The following is a 23,078-nucleotide window of genomic DNA, read 5'->3' on the forward strand; positions in this document are numbered from 1 at the left end:
GTATTATGTTAAAGGTAAATTTAACCCATTTCGGTTTTTGTGTTGACCAAAGTACTGGTTATCCTTTCTTTTTCTTCATGAAATTTTGTGACTTTTCCTCATCTAGGATCATGAACTGGTGTGTAAAATCTGGACACTTTGATGTTTAGTGGAATGTCTGTGCAGAGTTTGTATACAAAGATGATGTTGCGGGTCATTTTGACCCGGACACTTTTATGTGGGTAAGTAGCTGTACAGATCCAAAATAAACATGCCTCTTTGATGTCCTTTTAATCTACATCAAAGAGTACTGTGCTTTGATGTACAGTTAATTGTATTTTGACTGCCAGAGACCCAGGTGTGTGTCGAGGAGGGACTTTCTCTCCCTTGTTTTTGTCACTTTTTTTTATAGCTGAAGAAGCTTTACCACAGATTTTGAACTCGGATAGTGACGCAGAGGAAGAGATTTCAGAGATAGAGGATCTTTCAGAGACCGAGGACAATGTAATTGATGATCCAGATTGTCAATTTTCCGACAATGAGGAGGATTCAGAGGACGAGCCTGCCGTTGTCTCTCCATCGGTTGAAAGCCAAGGAATGCAGCAATCATCATCCACAGAGGGGACATAGAGATCTAAAGATGGTAATATAAAATGGTCAACATCACCACACCAAAGCCGAGGTAGACTGTCATCTTCCAATGTCATCAAAATGACTCCCGGTCCTACAAGATTTGCTGTCACACGAGTTGATGATATCAAATCAGCATTTCAGCTCTTCATATCCCCACCAATAGAGAAGATTATACTGGAAATTACCAACTTGGAGGGGAGGCGTGTATTTCAGGAGAAATGGAAGCCACTGGATCAGATTGACTTGCATGCTTACATCGGAATTCTGGTATTAGCTGGAATGTACAGGTCAAAGGGAGAAGCAACTGCAAGTCTATGGGATGAAGAGTATGGAAGGCCAATCTTTCGAGCAACAATGTCTCTGGAGACATTTCACATGATATCTCGTGTGATCCGATTTGACAACCGTGAAACCAGAGCTGGTCGACGTGAAAGAGACAAACTAGCTGTGATTAGAGATGTATGGGATAAATGGGTTGAAATTCTACCTTTGTTGTACAATCCTGGTCCACATGTTACTGTAGATGAGCGCCTTGTTCCATTAAGGGGGCGCTGTCCTTTCAGACAGTACATGCCCAACAAGCCTGCCAAGTATGGCATCAAAATGTGGGCAGCCTGTGAAGCAAAATCTAGCTATGCATGGAATATGCAAGTGTATACTGGAAAGCTACCTGGAGGAGCATCTGAGAAGAATCAGGGGATGCGTGTGGTGCTGGAGATGAGTGAAGGGTTGCAAGGTCATAACATCACATGTGACAACTTCTTTACATCCTACCGCCTTGGAGATGAACTTCAGAAGAAAAAGCTGACTATATTGGGAACAGTCAGAAGAAATAAGCCATAACTTCCCAGTGAAATTCTGAAGATGCAATATTTGTTTTCACGGAGAAAGCAGCAGTTGTTTCATACTGCCCAAAGAGAAACAAGAATGTTCTTGTAATGAGCACAATGCACACAGATGCATCTCTGAGCACGAGAAGACATGAAGCCACAAATGATCCTGGACTACAACTCCACCAAAGGAGGAGTTGACAATCTGGACAAAGTCACAGCAACATACAGCTGCCAGCGCAAGACTGCCCGTTGGCCCTTGGTGATTTTCTACAACATTGTGGATGTGTCTGCTTACAATGCCTATGTCTTGTGGACTGAAATCAACCAGCAATGGAATGCCGGCAAATTGTACCGACGTCGGCTTTTCCTGGAAGAACTCGGCAAAGCACTCATCACTCCCAAGATCCAGAAGCGAGCCAGGCCAGCTTGATCCCCAGCAGCGGCAGCTGTCATTGAAAAGGTCAAGATCAGGTCATCCAACCAATCTGCAATGGATCTAGTGGACACAGGTGTAAAGAAACGGAAAAGGTGCCAGGTCTGTCCCTACCGAGAGGACAGTAAAACAAGTACCTCTTGTGTGAAATGCAAGAATTACATCTGCAGAAAGCACACAGTTACATTCTGTCCATCATGTGGAGAGCATTGAAAATGTTGAACATTGAAAATGTGAGAAAAAGGGGCAGTTAAATGAAAAAAAAAATGCAGAGGGAAAAACTTGAACAAAATAGTTCTTAAATATAGTGTTGAAATTACAAATTTATTGTTATGTCTCTTTTCTAAATGTTTATATAATCTAAAATAAAGTTGTTATTGGTTTTAACTGTTTTTTGACTGTTTTGAGTGGATTTACACAGTACGGGTCAAAATGACCCGCAACATAATCAATGTAATTACATTGTACAAGGGTTAAACCAGCTTAATGTGGTTCTTTTTATGCCAATTGTGTTCCAGTATCTGTAACAGGATGTGATGGTCAGTGGTATCAAAAGCAGCACTCAGATCTAACAAGACAAGTATAGAGAGAAGTTTTCTGTCTTGTGCTGTAAGGACCTTCACCAATGCTGTCTCTGTGCTCTGATGCGATCTAAAACCTGTCTGAAAATCCTAAAATAGACTATTGGTATTTAGTAAATTATACAGCTGATTACTACTGCTTTCTCGAGGATCCTGAAGAGAGAGAGAAGGTTGTATATAGGTATATGGTTGGCATCAAGAGTAGACTTTTTTAGAAGAGGTTTATTTAAAGCTACTTTAAAGGACTGTGGTACATAGGCTGTTAGTAAAGACTGATTGTTCATATCCAGTAAAGTTGTGTTAATGAAGGGTAGGACATCCTTAAGTAGCCTAGCAGGAATGGGGTCAGAGACAAATTGATGGTTTCGATGAGGAAATCATAGAAGCCAATTCAGAAAGATCAATTGGAGAATCAGAGATCAGGCCAAACAACTGTTTCTATGGTTCTTAAGTCTAGTATTTCAGTATAATATCAGTATTTTATCATTAAAGAAGCTCATAAAGTCATTACCACTAAGTTCTATAGGAATACATTGATTAATAGAGTTCTGGCTCTGTCAGCCTGGCTAACGTGCTGAAAAGGGACCTGGGGCTGTTTTTATATTCTATTAATGAGAAGTAATATGTTTCTCTGGCATTACAGAGGGATTTCCTATAGGTTTTAAGACTATCTTGCCAGACTAAGCAGGATTCTGCCAATTTGGTGGAACGCCATATCCTTTTCGCAAAGTTTGCTGAAGTTCATGGTTCTGGGAATTATACGAAGGATCTTGTCTGTTCCTTTGAACAGGGGCAATGTAGTCGAGTGTCATTCGCAGTGAGCCTGCAGCACTACTGACCAGATAATCTATTGGGGAGGGGTTAAGATTAGCAAAAGAGTCTTATGTTGTATTGAGACATGGCATTAGCTTAAATGCTGATGGAATCACTTCCATAAATTTGGCAACAGAACTATCAGATAGGCCTCCAGTGAAAATAAATCAGAGGAACGCAGTGCTAAGACCATCATTATCATCGTGCACATGAATATTACAGTCACCTACTATAATTAGTTTATCTGTACTAAGACCATGAGGTCCATGACACAGGAGAGGGGCGGGGGGGGGGAATGTCATGGAATCAACACCCAGGTGTTAGCTGTTAAAACTAAACAAAACTAAGCACAAATGCCATCACAAGCAAGCCTTTATTTATTTACATTTTTTAATCACATCTGCAAGTGGAGTTATGTAGAAACAGCTGATTACACTGTCTCTCTCTCTCACTCTCTCTTTTGTTGAGCCTTTTACTACCCATTTGGCTTACAAGACAACAACAAGGAGCACACAGGCTAAAAAACTGATCTAAGTGACATGTTCCGTCTGTCTGTTATCTCCATTGCTCCGTTTATGCAGTGGATAGCATTTTTGTGTCTATGTTGTATTTGAATAGGACTCATAGCATTGTATACCACTGTGTATGTTATTCCTGTGTAGTAAAGACATGGCACTGAGACAGCCAGCCTCACTGGTCGCAGCCTCTTGGTAATGGTGCTGTACACTGTCTGACACAGTGTGTGTTAGAATCTAAAGTTAAAAAGTTTTGGATGAGTAAAATTCTTCAGCTCTTCACCTGCACATACAAATGCACTCATATTATGACATGCACATAGGCTTACCCACACTTAATTTTAACGTCCAGAGCTAAAACATTTCCAAAACTTTATACTGAATTTCCTATGACTGATCCCCAAGACACTTAAAATGTACATTACTGTGAACTAGAAGTTAAAGAGTAAAATAAATCATTCTTTAAAAGCAAGACCTGTGTGTTTGTGTTTGTCAGCTCACTGTATGTTTTCTTTGACAAAGGCTTGCTTGGCTCAATAAGTGACATTTTTGGTTTAAAGATGGTAAATAGAAGTACTTGTTGAAACATGCTGTACAAACTTTTAGCCTCAAAGCATCAGATGTAATACAATTACAGTGTCTTATGATCATTAATTTAAGTTCAAATTTATAATTAGACAATGAAATTTCATAGGAGCCACATGAAAATATATAATAAAAAAGAAATAAATAGAATGTTAATTCTGTTGAGAAGTGCTTTTACTAATGTTTGACTCATCCTCGTATTATTAAAATCAGAAACAGTACACTAAAAAAGTACACTAAAATGAAATGAAAACATATTTATCATCTAGCACTGTCAAGACCACTAAGCAATTACATGACCAAAAGATATAGTTACACAGAACACATTCAGTTATTTATGAATGGTTGAATAAGCCTGACTATAATTGGCAGGCTGATTTCTGCTTGGCAGTATTTTCTCAAGCCCAGCTTGAGTGTTAAGGGTCAAGAGTGATGGGGAGATGTTTACAGCGCAAATTACATCCAAGCACAGAAGCCTGGGGAGAGCTTACAGGCTCCAGTGGTCTTGACTTGACTCATTAGTTAGAAATGCTGCAGCTCTATCAGTGCACAAGGCCATGAGATCTGACAGCACTTCACAAATTATGTGGTGGAGTTTTGGATTTCATTTTGGAACTCTATGTGTCAACATGTACTCAGAACTCAAGTTCTGAAATACCAAACACCTACAATTCATCATCATCTTCGTATGTGAGTTATTTAGTGAATCGTAAGACCAAAAATGATACAAATATTAACTTAAACTTAAATTTAAACTTCTCAAACCCAGTAACAACATATCCACAACCTTGACCTTGATGTCAGAAACTCTTTCCTTGCATTCTTTCAAAATAAAATCAACAACATATACAGCAACCTGACCACCACCCCCACCCTCTCCACCTCCCTACCTGTTCCCACACCCTTTGCTACTTAGGCCCTGTCTCAGTTCTCCTCTGTGTCCCCAGTGGAGCTGTCCAGCTTCATAATGGAATTGAAAAGCTCCACTTCTGTCCTTAATACCATCACATCTAGTCTGTTCAAACACCGCCTTCAAGCTCGAACACTGGACCCAAACAGTGAGCCCCCCCCACTCATCACAGACATCATTAACTCTCTCAGTTCTGGTTCAGTCCCCCACACTCTCAAACTGGCGGCTATCACCCCCATTCTCAAAAAGCTTGGACTCTTTACCTTTATACTTTGCTATTTTACTAAAATACTGGAAAGTGTTGTTGCCTCCCAGCTCAATACCCACCTCACTTCCAATGACCTGCATGTTTGAACCATTTCAATCAAGATTTCACTCACAACATATCGCAGACACAGCTTTCCTAAAAGTCACCAACAACCTCCTCTCCTCAGACTCTGAACTCCTCAACATTCTCATCCTCCTCAACCTCACTGCAGTCTTTAACACCATCAACTACAACATTCTTTTGTCCCGCCTCGAATCCTCCCTCAACATCACCAGCACTGCCCTCTCTTGGTTAAATTCATACCTCTCAGACAGACAACAGTTTGTCAGCATCTGCATCACTGTACCTTCTCCACCGCTCCTCTCTCCCAGGGAGTCCCCCACTACTCCAACAGCATTCTTTATTCTCATTCTTTTTTTATTCCAGAACCTTGACTGGCTCTTGTGGAGAATATAGTATTTGTGATGGATATAGTGTTACTATTCCAAGAGTGAAGAATATAGTATCAGTGAAGAATATAGTGTTACTATTCCAAGTGCCTTATGATGTGTGGAGAACATATTGTTATTATTCATAGTGCCTTATTTTGTACTTTATTCACTGCTTTGGATTTACAGGGACAGACACATATTGCTTAAATGTATCGCTATAGAGTTGGCCAACTTCAGAATGTTAATGATAGTATACAAGCACTAATCCCAGGTTCTGAAGGGTTAGACACATGTGAACAAAGAGAAGTGGCAAGAGGGCACACAAGCTTATATGCACCACACTAACAACTCCATATAAGGGAGCTCCAAGGACAAGAGATGCTCTTTCTGAATGCCACTATTGTAGTGGTTAGACAAGATAGACACAATAGGGATAGGTTGCACTGAAGGATGATCATGCATGAGACTAGATTGGGGAGGGTACCTTTTCCAGATTCGGCTTTACCGGATTGGAGATCGTGATGCCAAGAGGCTGGGACCAGCCTGTGCACCAACAAGGGAGAGCCAAGTCTAAACCATGGCCTCTCCCCACCTAGTCTAAACCAATTACGATTTTATCCACAATATCTGAATGTTAGTATGTAAGAATGTAAGTTGATGCATTATACAGAGCCCACTCTGCTATCTGTTGGCTACAGAGTAACAGCTTACTGACTGTGGTTTTCTGAGAACAGACTGAGTCCATGACCATGCTTATGTTTTATTCTTACAAACATTAAAACACCTTAAATGAGAGAAGTTGCCTGTCTTCATTCGAAATAAACGAACACGACACTCTCTGTCACACAACAGATTCAATTCAAAATCCTTCTCCTCACAAAGCCCGCCATAACCAGGCCTCCTCCTACCTCACCAACCTGCTCCACCACCACACTTCTTCACGCAGCCTCTGCTCCTCAGATGCCATCCTCCTGTCTCCACCACTCAGGACCAAGCACCAATCTTGGGCCGACAGAATATTCTCCATAGCTGTTCCCTCCCTCCCATGTTCTCCTACTTAAAAAGATGAGAGAGGCCTGTAATTTTCATCATAGGTACACTTCAACTATGAGAGACAGAATGGGGGGAAAGAATCCAGGAAATCACATTGTAGGATTTTTAATGAATTAATTGGTAAATTCCTCTGTAAAATAAGTATTTGGTCACCTACAAACAAGCAAGATTTCTGGCTCTCACAGACCTGGAACTTTTTCTTTAAGAGGCTCCTCTGTCCTCCACTCGTTACCTGTATTAATGGCACTTGTTTGAACTCGTTATCAGTATAAAAGACACCTGTCCACAACCTCCAACAGTCACACTCCAAACTCCACTATGGCCAAGACCAAAGAGCTGTCAAAGGACACCAGAAACAAAATTGTAGACCTGCACCAGACTGGGAAGACTGAATCTGCAATAGGTAAGCAGCTTGGTGTGAAGAAATCAACTGTGGGAGAAATTATTAGAAAATGGAAGACATACAAGACCACTGAGAATGTCCCTCGATCTGGGGCTCCACGCAAGATCTCACCCCGTGGGGTCAAAATGATCACAAGAACGGTGAGCAAAAATCCCAGAACCACACGGGGGGACCTAGTGAATGACCTGCAGAGAGCTGGGACCAAAGTAACAAAGGCTACCATCAGTAACACACTACACCGCCAGGGACTCAAATCCTGCAGTGCCAGACGTGTCCCCCTGCTTAAGCCAGTACATGTCCAGGCCCGTCTGAAGTTTGCTAGAGAGCATTTGGATGATCCAGAAGGGGATTTTTTTTCTCATTTTGTCTCTCATAGTTGAGGTATACCTATCATGAAAATTACAGGCCTCTCTCATCTTTTTAAGTGGGAGAACTTTCACAATTGGTGGCTGACTAAAAACTTTTTTCCCCACTGTATTTCATTTAGTTGGATAATTTTTGTTTCTTGTGGTTGTGTTGTATTTTTGTGGACTGTGATATTTATTCATTAAAAAGTTGTATCTCACTTGACAAGGGGACAAGAAGAAGCTGGTGCCTAGCCTGCTTCGCCAGGAGTACTACTAAATTAGCTTACACTCTTCTCAATAATCTGTGACAATGATTATTGAAATTGTTGTGGTTTAAGGGTTCTATGTCCTGATTCTAGGCAATGAATCTCTACCACTATTGCATCTCAGCAAATGGCTGAATGTTCCCTGCTTCCAGGGTAGAGGCAAAACATTTCTTATGGCAAGAAAAAAAATGTTTGACTGCGTCTTTGCACCACAAAACCATAAATTTGTGTGCCTTCATTTGTGTGTAGAGCCATATCATTATGGTGCTGCTAATAGTAATTAATGAATGAGTTAAAGACACAGTGCTCTTTCAATAAAGCTGGTACAGCTATCTTGGTATGTAACGCATGGAATGGAATATTTGGAAGTAGATACAGGGAAGACAGAACAGAATCTGCTGCTGAGTCTATTAGCAATTAAGAAACCCAATCTCCCTCCATTCTCCTTGAACTTTATTGGACATTCGAGACTGTATCTCAGCGTCCAATTGGTCACTGTCAGGACAGTGTGAGCCTGACTGTCCAACTAAAATCAGGATGGTGCTCAATATAATGGATTTCTATTGGTTTCTGCTGGCTAGACAACAGTAGAGAGGTGAGAAAAATGGCTTATTGATGACTGTCTGAAACTGTGGTAACTCTCAGGACTGAATCCAGCATGCGCATGCACCTCTTTATCTCTATCTCTCACTCTCACACAGTTTTGGAACTTGTGAGGACATTTAATTGACTTACAATTATTCACCCCAACCATGTGGGCGCAAGTCTTTTAACTCCAGATGGGAGGCAAGTCCCTACAGTAAGAAAAAGTATTTGTTATTGTTTTTAAACACTGATGGTTTCAAACAGAAATGTTGTTGAAGTTATGTCATGTTTGAAATAGATTACTGTTAGGCCCACGTGTCTTGTCCTTTGAACAAAGGGCTCCCTCTCTGAACTCAATTTCCCAGTGTCTGTAGGTTTTCATACCTACGTAGTAAACCCATCCCTGGACCGAGATTCTAGCCAGCATTGGTCAATGTGTGGCACATGGCTGGGCTCTACTGGAGCCCCAGCTTCAGCCCTGCACTTCTTCTCGCCTGGACCCCTGAGGGTCCGGTTCCAGGCCTGCAGCTTTCTCCTCCAGCTCCAGCCTCAGTGTGGCCTTTACCAAGCAGACCGCATTTTTTCATGGCATACATACTAATACTATACTGCTAAACTTTTAGTCACACTCCTATTGCTAGTGCTATAGTCACTGCTAGTATGTTGGTTGCTGTTTGTGTTATCTCTCTCTCTCTCTCTCTCTCTCTGTCCAACCTCCACCCAACGCGGACCCTGACACAAGCCGCCCACATTGAGCCTAGGTCTGTTCGAGGTTTCTTCTCGTTAAAGGGGAGTTTTTCCTTGCCGCTGTTGCTCAATATAATATCTGATGCTCGCTCATGTGGGAATTCTTGAATCCTTAATTTTGAATTCCTGAATCGTTGATTCTCTCTCTAATTAAAGAGTTTGGTCTAGACCTGCTCTTTATGTAAAGCGTCTTGAGATAACGCTGTTGTGAATTGGCGCTATATAAATAGAAAAAAGAAAAAAAAATAGGTCTTGACCGAGAGACAAAGCTAACAGCCATTACAAAGGCTTACGCGGGCGGCATATTCACATGTACACACCCCTCACACACGTCATAATACTAAATTGATAGTTTGGTCTGAACCAATTAAATGAATACTGATTAAAATAGTTACATTTTTCCTCCTTTATCAAGGTGGTGCCCCAATCAAGGTGGACTTTACAGTAAAATTAATCATCTTTGATAATCATTTATTATTTCTGATAACCAACTTGCCCCAGAAATGGTGCAAACCCTCAACACAATAATTGTGCAACATATTTTCATGCCCATGTCAGGCAGAGTACTGACTGAGTACTGATTATATTACACTACTATAAGCCTCCGACGACATATTTGAATTCAGTGTAGTCAGAGCAGGCATAAGAAGAGCTGCCATCCCGCAGTTACCACAATAGAGGAATAACAATAAAAATGGAATCATCAAATTGTTCACATTTCATATGATATATTTCCTAACTCCATGGTTCTTCCTGAGCCCCAGTTTCTGTATCATTATCATTTCCCATGGGGAACAGTAATGCATGCTCATATAAACAAACTGCAGTACCTCGAGGCATGCTGAATAAAACATGTGGATCCTAAAATTCTATGCAATTTCCCTTTAAGTACATTTGTAATTCCATGCTAATTTGTTATCCTTAACTTGCCTGCCATTGTCTCTATGAATAGCTGTACAGTGTTGATACAGATGTACAGTACCTGCCTTTGGGTGTATCGAATATTGTATTATATGAACCTCAGAAGCAATGGAATGAGCATGTGAGGCTCATTGTTATGTCCCATCAAATTTGTTGAGTTTAGTTCATGTGTTTTTCTGTTACTTGTTACAAAAGCTAATTTTCTAGAATACTAGCTTAACCATCTGACATGAACCAACATACTTGGTACATACAAGTTTTAGAAATTGAAGTTTATGAAGAAACGAAATGAAATGAAATAATCTCCCAATGAATCTCCACGTTATTGTGGTGGGGGAGTTTGTGCACCCCTGTGAACCTGGGAGCTGTGTTGTTGCTGTGTTGCAGAAATTCAGTGTTCTCGCCCGGTTTAGGGAAATTGGGGCCCCCTCCTGGAGCCAGACCTGGGAGGGGAGTTTGCCGGTGAGTGTCTGGTGGCTGGGCCTGGATCCACGGGGCCCAGTCCTGGGGAAGGAGCCGGAGCTGGTGCAGAAGGCTGAGCGTTACCAGCTAGATATAGTTGGGCTCGCCTCTATGTGCAGTATTGGCTCTGGAACCAAACTCCTGGAGAGTGTTGGAGTTCTCCCCAGTGAGTGAGAGGGCTGCCTCCATGTGACTATGAATTGGTGGGGGGGGGGCTGTGACTGTATGTGTATGCATCAAACAGCAGTTCAGAGTATTCTGCTTTCTTGGAGTCCCTGAGTGGTATCCTGGAAGGGGTTCCATCTGGGGTTCTACTGGGAAATTTCAATGCTCACATGGGTAATGATCGAAAAACCTGGAGGGGGGTAATGGGGTAGTATGGGGTACCGGGTTCGTTGCTACGAGCAATTCGATCCCCATATAACCAAAGTGAGAGCTGTGTCCACATATTCAATTCAATTCAATTTTATTTGTATAGCCCAATATCACAACAGAGTGTCTCATAGTGCTTTACAAAGTTCACTGAAATAAACAAGTGTAAGCGAACAAACAATCTAATAAAGAGTCCAGCAGTCGATGAGGCCAATGGATCAGTCCGAGGCATACTTGGCACAAAGTCAAGCACGTTCTCAGCGGGTGTTGGACTCTGCCAAGGTTGACCCTTATAATGGATCCTTTTCATGAAAATCACAAACAGGAACTCAAGGTGCAGCCAAGGTGAGGAGAGAGTCTGGTTTGGAGAACTCAGAATTGCATCTCTGCTTTTTGCAGATCATGTGGTTCTGTTGGCCTCCTCAGACTGTGACCTTTAGCATGCACTGGGGCAGTTTTAGCTAAGTGTGAAGTAGTTAGGATGAGGGTCAGCACCGCTTAGTCTGAGGCAATGAAAATGGTGGATTGGCCTCTCTGGGTTGTGTGGGGGATTTTAAGTATCTCAGGGTCTTATTCACGAGTCAGGCTAAAATGGGGTGCGAGATGGGCAGACGGATTGGTGCGGTGTCCATAGCAGGCGCTCTATCGGTACATTTTGGTGAAGAGGGAGCTGAGCTGAAAGGCGAAGCTCTTGATTTACCAGTCTATCTGCGTTCCAACCCTTACCTATAGTCATGAGCTCTGGGTAATGACCTTTCGGTCGAGATCGCGGAGACAAGCAGCCGAAATGAGTTTCGTAGGGTGTCTGGGCACAGCCTTGAAGATAGGGTGAGGAGCTTGGACATCCAGGAGGGGCTTGAAATAGAGCTGCTGCTCCTTCACATCAAAATGAGCCAGTTGAGGTGGTTCAGGCATCTGGTCAGGATGCCTCCTGGGCGTCTCCCGTTGGAGGTTTTCTGGGCACATCATGGGAAAGCCAATAAAATAAAGAGAGGATGTTTGATTAAATATTGAGTAACGTAGCGGTTATAGTTAGAACATAAAATGAGAAACAACCGTGTCTCTGTGCTCCCAAGACACACAAAAAGAAAATCCCATAGAAATACATTAGTTTGAAAATAATGCTGAAGGACACAAAAAACAATAGAAATTCATGTCCACGTACATGAATTAATAGATTATATTTTGTGACTATTTCAGGAACTTCTGTGAGACTGGGTTGTTCATACAGGAGCAATCTATATTAGAGGCTCTGTGCTGACATCACCATACCAACATTCTGACAATGACAACATGCTGATATTATGTTCACCATCATATTTTGGTGTGTTAGGATGCTAACATGCTAATAATTGCTTACCACAAAGTACAGATGAGGCTGATGGGAATCTCATTAGTTTTGCAGGTATTTGGTCATTAAAAACATTACTGGACAAAGCAAAATTTCAATCTGATGATGGCACTAGTACAAAAGGTATTCCAACCAACAATTGTGGCAGTCGGGTCCTGTCTTACATTATCGCTTAGTGTTTGCTCATTGTGGGGATCCTTGAATCCTTCATTCTTGACCTTTGTTAGGTCTCTCAAGAACTCGCAAGAACAGAGAAATTTGTTAGTTTTCTCTAGGTGGCAAGAACAAGAACAAAGTTCGTTCTGGCCAGGACATTTCATACTTCATGAGAAACTCAAGTGCAGAACTCCTAGGAAGTCCTCATAGGGCCCTCCCACAGCACACGCGCAGGAATGACAACATCTCCACATTTCTGCATTAACCACGCCCACTTAAAATTTCTGACCAATCACACTACAACACACACAATAGTTCTCGGACACCACACAAGAAAAAAGTTATGCCCAGATGATGTGTCGAGAACAAGCTGCAAGAACTCCCAAACCTGTGAGAAAAGAATGACGTCATTTTTTTCTCGCAGTCCTGGGAGAGAGAACAAATTTCTCTGTTCTTGCAGAGTATGTACAGGCATTTACTCTCTTAATTAAAGATACTGGTCTTGACCTGTTCTATATGAAACATTTGCTATGAATTGGCGCTATATAAATAAAGACTGATTGACTGAATAGATCAGATTCAAGCTAATTTGACTTTAAAAAATGATCAGTAAAATAATATAAAAATTTCATCAGATGTATGCATGTTTGGCTAATTTTTCTTTCCTTCTGAGATCTTAAACTCATCTCATCTTTTTGACACCCTTTGAATTTCAGATCCCAGAATGCACGTAGTGTGACAATATGCACTGAGCTCCTCTATTCTCTATCCTGCTCTTCCTCTCCATCGTTATGTCTCATGTCAGCCAAATGTCTGCCTCTAACTTGCTATCTTCCCCGGTGCTTTCTCATCTCTCAGGTTCCTGTGGATCCTGGTCCTGATCCTGGTCCTGGCCCTGCTGATGTGGTTCTCTGGTTCCTGTGGGTCCTGGTCCCAGTCCCGCTGATGTGGTTCTCTGGTTCCTGTGGATCCTGTTCCTGGTTCTGCTGATGTGGTCCTCGGGTTCCTGTGGATCCTGGTCCTGGTCCTGCTGATGTGGTTCTCTGGTTCCTGTGGGTCCTGGTCCCAGTCCCGCTGATGTGGTTCTCTGGTTCCTGTGGATCCTGTTCCTGGTTCTGCTGATGTGGTCCTCGGGTTCCTGTGGATCCTGGTCCTGGTCCTGCTGATGTGGTTCTCCATCAGCCAATGGATGTGCGTTGTCCAAGGCTACAGCCTGTCCGTCCTTGGGAGCTGGATCTCTCCTTCACTGTGGTGCTCCCAGTGGTTTCTCTTTATCCACTGGGTTTTTTGAGTTTTTCCTTCCCGAAGAAGGAGGGTCATAAAGGGCAGGTGATGCCTCGGACTGATCCATTGGCCTCATCGACTGCTGGACTCTTCATTAGATTGTTTGTTCGTTTACACTTCTTGTTTATTTCAGTGAACTTTGTAAAGCACTGTGAGACAACTCTGTTGTGATATTGGGCTATACAAAAGAAATTGAAGTGAATTGAATTGAATTGACAACAGCTTACCAATTTAGCCTGTCATGATCACTTAATACTAAACTTTCCATTTTCAGTTGTTGCCAATGTTATTTTCATTTCATGACTATTTCTGGTGCCATGGTTTTAGTGATGTGTGAATTTCCCTTTTTTGAGCTGGGTATAACTGTTATTCTACCATTAAGTATCATTCGGTCTCTGCCCTGATCTTTTCCTCATTACAGTCACTCATTAGGTCAGTCAAGCCCTCTAGAACAATATGGAGACAGAAAGACAGATGAGGAGAGACAGACAATGACTCATATATGCAGACAGAGCTTTTTCAAAACTGAAAACTGCAGCTTTGCCATTCCAACATGAGGAACTATAAATGGACCTCTTAATTAAGGTCCTATAGCCCCACACATGTCGCCAAAGGCTGTTGCTGCTACTCAAATCCAACTAATATGGTTTTTATAAGGGCCTGAAGGAGGAATGTGAGGGCCATGCCACCGTCAGGAGAGTAAGAAAGACAGACGGGAGAGAGACAAATGGAGTATACATCCTAACGGGCATACAACATTTCAAAATATAAAATTTATGATATAAATTATATAAAAATTGTACAAATTGTATTTCAATATGTACTATGATGGTGAAAACTATAAAAATAAGACCTTGGACTGTACATGACTGAAATTCCCCTTTAATAATAGCAGCTTATAAAATAAATAGAGAATAGTCTTTATTGTCATTGTGGTACAATGAAATTAGGGAAATATTGCCATTTCTACTAATTAATTTGTCTTGAGTTATATTTTCTGACCCTATTGTTTACCATTAGTTTACCACTAGTTTACAATTGTTTATTCAGTCTCCAGAATTACATAATTGCAGTTTAAAGTCTGCTCCAGATACATATTTACTATAGAGAGAGATGTATCTTCTATTTTTTTTTAATGATGGTATCCTATGTGTGTATTAACCTCTTGCATTACAATTTCTGTTTATAATCTACATGTATTAAAAAAAAATTAAATTGTAATTTAATGTGATTGTGCTGGTCTGTTCTGTACATGTGACATCCCTACTCTAGTGCTCTTCCTGAGGTTCCTTATCGAAATCAAGCACAGAGGGTGTCTTTTTTTGGACTATATACATAAAATTTGGCTTAACCTGAAACAGTGTTGCAACTGTAACCCTTTTACAATTGACCTTTATTTACCCAATAGTAAGAATGGGTACCCTTTAGTTAAATAATTACAGCATAAATTATCTCTAAATTCCTCCCAAATGTCCAGGTTATTGTTCAGTGGGACATACATACCCTGTAATGAAAGGATAGGTACCCAGTAACTAAAAAAATTACAGTGCAACAACAGTGTAGTTCTTTTGTAAGAATTGTTATCCCCTTATTCCATAACTTCATATGTACTGGTACTGTACTGGTACACCATTACAGATTCCATCTGTAAATCTAAAGTAATTACACTGAATTTTGCGGACTGTAATCCAGTGTTACCCAAACTTTGAGCAACAACAAATATTTGTGGATATATTCAACATTTTCATATTAAGGATCACAATGGAAGTTGCTCTGATAAACCCACTGTACAATATCTGCTAAGAATAGCAGGTGGTGATCATGGTGGAGTATTTAGCAGCAAAAAAGCCAGACATTTCCCTAAGAAAGAAAATGAATATCAGACTTACATTTGCCATGTGGCTCCAAATAAATACCAAATTTAATTTCCAAAATCATTAATTTTGCAAAGGTTGAAGTTTTATTTCTATTCTTAGTAGACTCAATCTTATACAGGAAATCAACAGAGGCAGTCTTGGTTTCCCAGCTATGAACTTCCAATGACTCTCTCTCTCTCTCTTACTTGTAAAAGGAATATTAGAATGAACTAATCCAAATGTAGGCCAAGCAGCATGTAGGCCAACCAGCGAACACAGCATACTAACAAGATTTGGAGAGTTGAAACGCAAAGAAAAATGTATACTTCTGAATGGATGCTGCTGTGCACAAAATTATCCCACTGTCAAGGTCACTGACAGATGATGTGCTGATGAGAGAAATGTTTACTGTGAATAGATAACAGATGTGATGGTGAATTATTTATTTCAATAATGTCTTCAATTTCTGTATGTCATTGCTGACGGCAGCGAGCCTCGGATCGACCAGGAGATGTACACGGAGAGTAAGAAAAATGAGAGGGAGAGACATTTGCTGTCAGCTATAGATGTGCCATTGTCACTCCTAATAAACTATGTCAGCATGGTGACTAATTAGGTATAATTTTGCTCATCGGGGCTTTGAGAAATGTTTGAAAATCTCGCCTTAATCACAGCCATGTTCTGCTAGGAGGAATGTCACAGCCAGACTGGGCCTAAGCAATGCTGGCACAGCATCAAGAGATGCTGCCATGTGTCGACACAAATCTATGAATTGCCCCTAGCCCTGGAAGAACTCAACAACAGTTGGAGAAAACATCAGGGAAAGCATGAGTTTGTCTTTGACTCCAAGTTTCTCCGCTCTCTAACCTTGATAGAAGTGAGAGTTTTGCTGGTGTGAAGATTCTCTGAGGATGTCCCTGTGACTGACGCAGTGGCGTGCGGTGAGGTTTGTGGCTGGTGAGGCACTTACTCTTTCAGAGTCAGATTTACAAATATATGCACCCAATATATTTGCCAACTACCGATTATGTTTCATATCACATATCAGCATTCTTTCCATACACATAGCAGGTACATACTGGGCCAAGGAAGAATGTAAAATGTATAGCGGTTCAGTATGCCTCCCAAAAAACACCAAGGTGGATGCTACAGACAGCCTATATCAAGCGGCACAGCACCACGGCGGATGCGCTCTCTCTCTCTCTCGCTCACACACAGGATTCGCACACTGGTCTTACCTTTACTTGTAAATGAAGTCCATACGCCTCTCCTTCTTATTTATTACTTCACATTTTGATTGAAAGTCCAATTTTGAGAAATTTTTGAGCTGAGATATTACATCCTCCATTTTTGCAGTCAGTCAGAGCAAAACATAAAATAACGGACTCCTATTGAACTTTACTTGACTACGCAGAAGAAGAGCAACCACCGAACAAGAATAAACGTGAGCTCACGTACGCCCTCTTCATTGCGGCAGAGCCACTGCCTGCCTCACCTTATGTCTTTTCAGTGCGGCTTTATGTCAGATCCTAACACTAAATAAGTGATAGACATACGTGAAATACATTACCTATTATATGGAAAGTGAGGACATATAATAAAAATGTCTAAAATGTATAAAAACATTTTAATAAAGCATTACATTGGTAACATACACTGAGTAAGCAAAAGGCATGCGCTCAACCCAGTTTTCAAGGGATTGCGCAATCTGACGTGAGGCACAGCTCAGTGCTGCCTCACCTCGCTGCCTACGCTGTAATTGAACAGGAAATACACAAAATACAGCGATTTTGATTATAAAAATGATTGAAATTATTCAAATCATACAGAAATTGCATTTATAGCACAGATCAGTGGACAAATATTTATTTTATCATTAGTATACATCTCATGAGGGCAGGTGAGGATGATGACAGGTGAGGCACTGCCTCACCTGCCTCCCCTGACCGCACGTCCCTGGACTGACATATATACAGAGATCATTCTAGACATTGGCCATTTAGGAATTAAAAGGTTTTCACTCTGCAGTACACAAGTCATGTCGATCAAATCTTTGGAAATCAATGGACTATATCAAACTATATCTCTGGTGAACAGAACAAATATTTTTGCAGCAAGACTTTATGAGTGCTTATATGGCCTGTTTTTTTAAATCGCGCTCCCACCCACTGCTGATGGATTTCTGCCCATTACTCACGCCCCCACAGACTTCCCACTCCCGCTGCAGCAAAGTTTAGCCCACAATACTTGCATTGGGTCCCTAATGCGGCCCTCTAATGTAGACCTGTCTGTAATAACGTAGCAAAATTACCTTTCTTCTCCTCCTCTGCACTCTGGTTCAGTCTGTGTCCATCATAGTCCTGTAAGAGGATGTATTTAATGTCCGATCTGTTCATGTGGTGTTTGTTCTTAGTAAACCAGAGGTTATTTTAACGCAGTGTAATCACTGACTCTCACATACAGGAACTCAATTCTACAGTTTTCATCCAGCGACAATCTCGTAGTTTCTTTTTCAATTGCATTTGTCAAATGACATTTGAAACTTAACTTCCTTTTCAACCATGTTCTGCTTCATTCTGAAAATAGAGACAGAAGAAGAATGCAAACTTTTCAAACATGTATGCACCCTAGGAATAAATTCTTGATGCCCCTATTTCACTTATTCCTGTTGCCTTGATTCTATTTCTTTAAGATACTCCTGTTGTGGGAAAAACACGTTCACGGTCAGTATTGTGCCAAAATGGAGTGATCTTGACTTTGTTCGTTAATAAACCCCTTGTGATCTGTATTTAAGTTAAACACTGCCTTGAGCAAGACATCATATAATTACACTCATCAGCAAGGAGACATAGTGCAAGCCTTGCAAGATTTTTCCTAATTAAAATCTGGATTTTTCCTAATAAAGAAAAACAACATGTCAGTCATGCAACTGTCTGTCCCCCAGAGTCACTATGGTTTTATAGGTATGCGGCTTCATTTGGGTTAACATATTTAAGATTCTATCTGATGCTTAGGATATTAATAACTGATGTATGTAAAATTTGAAAGAGAAACAGATTGAAGCGCTATAATTTCCACCCTGAAAAATAATGTCTCACACCAGTCGAGTTTAACCTATGTAACTCCCTGAAATTGATCAACAGGAGACTTGTCCTCAGTTTGATTGAGTCCACAATTAGATAGAGAATATCAGAAGAAGAAGGCACCTGTTGTATGTGAAAACAATAGAAAAATGTTGTCTTCATCACTTTTGAATAATCTTAATCTTTGACAATAGGGTACAGATTTAAGGAAGTAACTCCTTGTTACAGGACAAGATGAAGGCCTTGTATATTTCTAATGATTTAACCATGGTATTTGTTATGTCTCGTCATGTCTGTTAAGTTTGTCGAGTTCACTCGTGTCTAGTCTTGACTCGCACTTCCTGTCTTATTGTGAAAACTAACTCTCCTCTCGTTTCAGGCTGTTTGACTTCCTGCCCTTGTGTGTTTCCCGCCGTTGTGATTGTCTGCCCTGCCCTGATTATTTCCACCTGTTCCCCATTACCTCTTGTATAAATAGTCTGTGTCTCCCTTTGTCCTGTGCCAGATAGTCTTGTTTTGTTCAAGTGTTCAAGTTGCCACTAAGTCTAGTCAAGTCTTGGAAAGTATGGTTTGTCTGTGTTCAAGCCATTGTAAGTATTGTTTGCCCTCTTGTATCATTAAAGTGTTCAACTGTCTGGACGCTTACTGGTGTCATGCTTTTGAATCCTCCCTGGTTCAGTGCCTAGCCCTAATAGTAGTTTGTCTTTACAATCTTTACCACATGTGGCACCCTCTATCATTTGACCATTGATTTGGATAATCCTTCATCTTTTCAGAAAGATTGATGCAGGAAGCCGCCAAACTGGTCACATTCCCAGGTTGTCAAATACAGCTACACTGCCAAGCCCGTTGGTGTCTGATACAGACACAAGCCACCCTTTGGTGTCCATGTAAGATGCTCTACCATCAATGCACTCCATCCTGTTCTCATTCACACCTTTTAGCATCTGTATGAGATACTCTGGCCCCTGACCATCTAATACTGCAGCAGGCATACCGGACCTTTGTCATTATGGTAAATAGCATAAGACGTAGTTAACACAGTTTCATGAGGTTTAGGAACCAAAACTATTTCATTAGGTTTAGGAAAGGATGGTTATGTATGATGTATGTTAGTTACGTAAGAAAAATTTACCTTTGCTTTCACACAGGAAGAAGCACTCTTAATAAGTAATTGAGTCTTATACTGAAAATGACACCGGGCCACAAGAGGCAGCCATTTTAAGCCAGAAAGGCAGGGGGTGGTATGAGTCACTACTGTAGCTAACTATACTATACTGTACTAACTTTAGCAAAGCTTGCATTATTCTAATATTGGCTGACCAATAGTAAAACCTCAGATTTGGTAGGGCCATACCACCCACTGACTTCAGTCTCCGTAGGAGTTACTTGCTGGGTGTTTTTTTTTCCAAATGAATTCTGAAATAACTGTATCAATGCTACGGAAAAAAGGTTTGAGGGAGGAAAACAGGTACACACTGAAATTAAAGCTGCAAGCAGCGTTGGAGGGCCCTCGCACCTCCGTGCACGTTGGGTCGTGCGGCGGCTTCGTCCTGTTGCCGGACTCTGACCCTTCCATGCGGCTCAGAATTTTCATGTATTTTGGACAGTGCATGAAGGAGTTACATGTCACTTCCTGTGTCCCCTATGTGGCGCTAGAGAACAGCCACTAATCACGTCCTATATTTCAGCATATGAAGTGTTGACTACACTGTAACAATTTCATGCAAATCAAATGATGATTGGCACAAAAGTCTTACTTCCTGTTGTCACTAGGTGGCGCAATGACTGTGGTCACTAACTGGCATGTAGATGTATTCAGGTCGGGAGTCTTATTAATCATGACAAGTTTGGAACAGATTGGATAATGTACACTGAAGATACAACGATTTCCTGTTTCATGGTGAACACGGCGTCACTACTGTGACAGCGTTTGACGAAACCTCAAGAGCTTCATAAGTTTGTATCATCCACGTCTTGGGAGTGTTTGGACCAAATTTGAGGTGGCTGTGGTTAACCTGCTGAGAGAGAGACGTCTGAGAATAAAACATGCACTTCCTCCCGCCACTAGGTGGCGCTATGACTATGGTTCAAAATTGGCATATACATGTCTTCAGAGCCGGACAGTCATCAAACAGTATAAATGTGGTGAAGATAGGACCTTGTAGAGTGGAGTTACAGCACTTTTAATGCTCATGCAAAGGAAAATTTTCTATCGAAATTCGCCATGCTGCCACAGCGACACGGCGACACCTTTTGACCACCTTCACTATGGACCAACATCAACGTCTCAAGGGTTTCCTGACCAAATTTGAAGTGGATCTGGTCAATTGGCTTGTCTTGAGACATCATAGCGTGAAACATAGCACTTCCTGTCACCACCAGGTGGCGCTATGACTGTGAATGAATATTGACATGTAGACGTCTTCAGGGCGGGACTCTTATCAAACATGTCAAGTTTGGTGCTGATTGGATCATGTAGAGCAGTGGTGTCCAAACTTTTTTCACTGAGGGCCACATACAGAAAAACATACAAAGGGCTGGGCCACTCACTAGAAGTGAGCTATATTGCTCACTTTAATCCACTAGAGGTGAATTAATCAAATGTAGGTAAATTCTGCTTGATACCTGAATATGATTCAAGAATAAAAAAACAGCCTAACCATTAGTGGCCTTTCATTTATTAGTTGTGGTACAAGCTGGTCTCTTGTTCAGTGTGTTCAGGTGATCAGTGAGATCCACTAAAAATGCCAACCAGAAAGGGTCACTGAGCTCATGAAGACGTCGGTCCTTCTCTCTTCAAAACTGGTCGATTTCTGATCTCAGGAAATAAAACCGCTGCAGCACAGAGCCACGACTTAGCCAGCCCCCCAGCACCAGCATCAGCATCAGCATCAGCATCAGCATCAGCATCAGAGAGGGAAGCTTGAAATAGTCTGTGCTAGAGCCCTGGTGCTCGAATCAACAGCCTTACCTCCACTTTCTTGCCCCTCTGCAGACACCGTAGAGGCCCTTCCTTTGCGCTCGCCTGTTCCATCCGTCGTACCCCCACACAGCTCGTCCCATTTAAGTCCCATCATGCCAACTGCACCTGGCACAGCTTCAAAAACATCCTCACCCATCGTGGTGCTCTTTAGACTGCTAACATCAAGCAGCTCCTCCGTAATGCAAAAGTGATCGTCATTAGTTATTAGCTGTGCTCTCATCGCACACCGCGTCTGAACCTTTCTACACTAACTTGCTCTCTTACGTTTCCTTAATTCTGCCATTTTGGGTCACCTGTAGCAAATTTCTTCTTCTATTACTCATTTTATAGAGAAGCTGCCTCGTTCAAGACAGTTACTCCACCTAGCGGTGAGACTAAGAAGTACAATACAGTCCAGCGCAAGTTCCATGTGTGGGCCGTATTCCAATACGTTTTTAGTTGCAGTCGCAGTTGGCCATAGTTTGGACACCCCTGATGTAGAGTCTATTTATTAACAACTTCCTGTTTCATGGAGAGACACTGAAGTTTGACAGCTCGCCATGCCCACACCGTTAAAGTTTTTTAAAGACTTTAAAGACTTTTAATAACTTTTCATCGTTCATGTCTTTTCTACCAGCTGACCAAGTTTGAAGTGGATCACTTCAACCCCTTCAGACTACTTCGTAAATTGCCAAAAATGTACGAAAAATCCAATATGCCCAACTTCCTGTTGGGTTTAGGTCATCCCTCCAAGAGACTTTTTTGTACATCTTGAAGAGATGCATGAACCCACCAAATTTCGTACATGTACATAAAACACAGTTCCGGGGCTTGAAATTAGGGGGCGCCAAGTGAGCCATTTTGCCACGCCCATTTGCAAGACCAAGACGGGGTCACGATAGGAGCGTCCTCGCCGCGGCCATGGGAGTATCAATAAGATCAACTCGATCAACAAGATACTGCTAATCCTATCACCACCACTAGCAAGCTAGCCACAAGCTACGCTACAAGCTGCTAGCTACAAGCCACAAAGCTAAAAGAACACAGAGAAAACACCATGCCTGGAGATAGACGCAGAGGACACTGTCGGAAGCAAGGGTCCGCCTCAAGACCGGCATTGACAGTCATATCTACAAATATTGAAGGGTTCTCCTCTGCAAAGCAAAACATCTTAGCCGACCTATGCAGCAAGCAACACTGTGATGTCCTCTGCTTGCAAGAGACACACAGAGGGAGTGAAAACAAC

At 41.6% G+C, this 23,078-nt stretch overlaps 1 pseudogene; it reads left to right on the plus strand.

The window, feature by feature from the left end:
* Positions 1-397: 397 nt before the first annotated feature.
* Positions 398-2,057, plus strand: LOC139217765 (piggyBac transposable element-derived protein 4-like; annotated as a pseudogene).
* The last annotated feature ends 21,021 nt before the right edge of the window (positions 2,058-23,078 follow it).

Source organism: Pempheris klunzingeri, chromosome 2 (genome assembly GCF_042242105.1).
Source record: "Pempheris klunzingeri isolate RE-2024b chromosome 2, fPemKlu1.hap1, whole genome shotgun sequence".
Lineage (NCBI taxonomy): Eukaryota > Metazoa > Chordata > Actinopteri > Acropomatiformes > Pempheridae > Pempheris > Pempheris klunzingeri.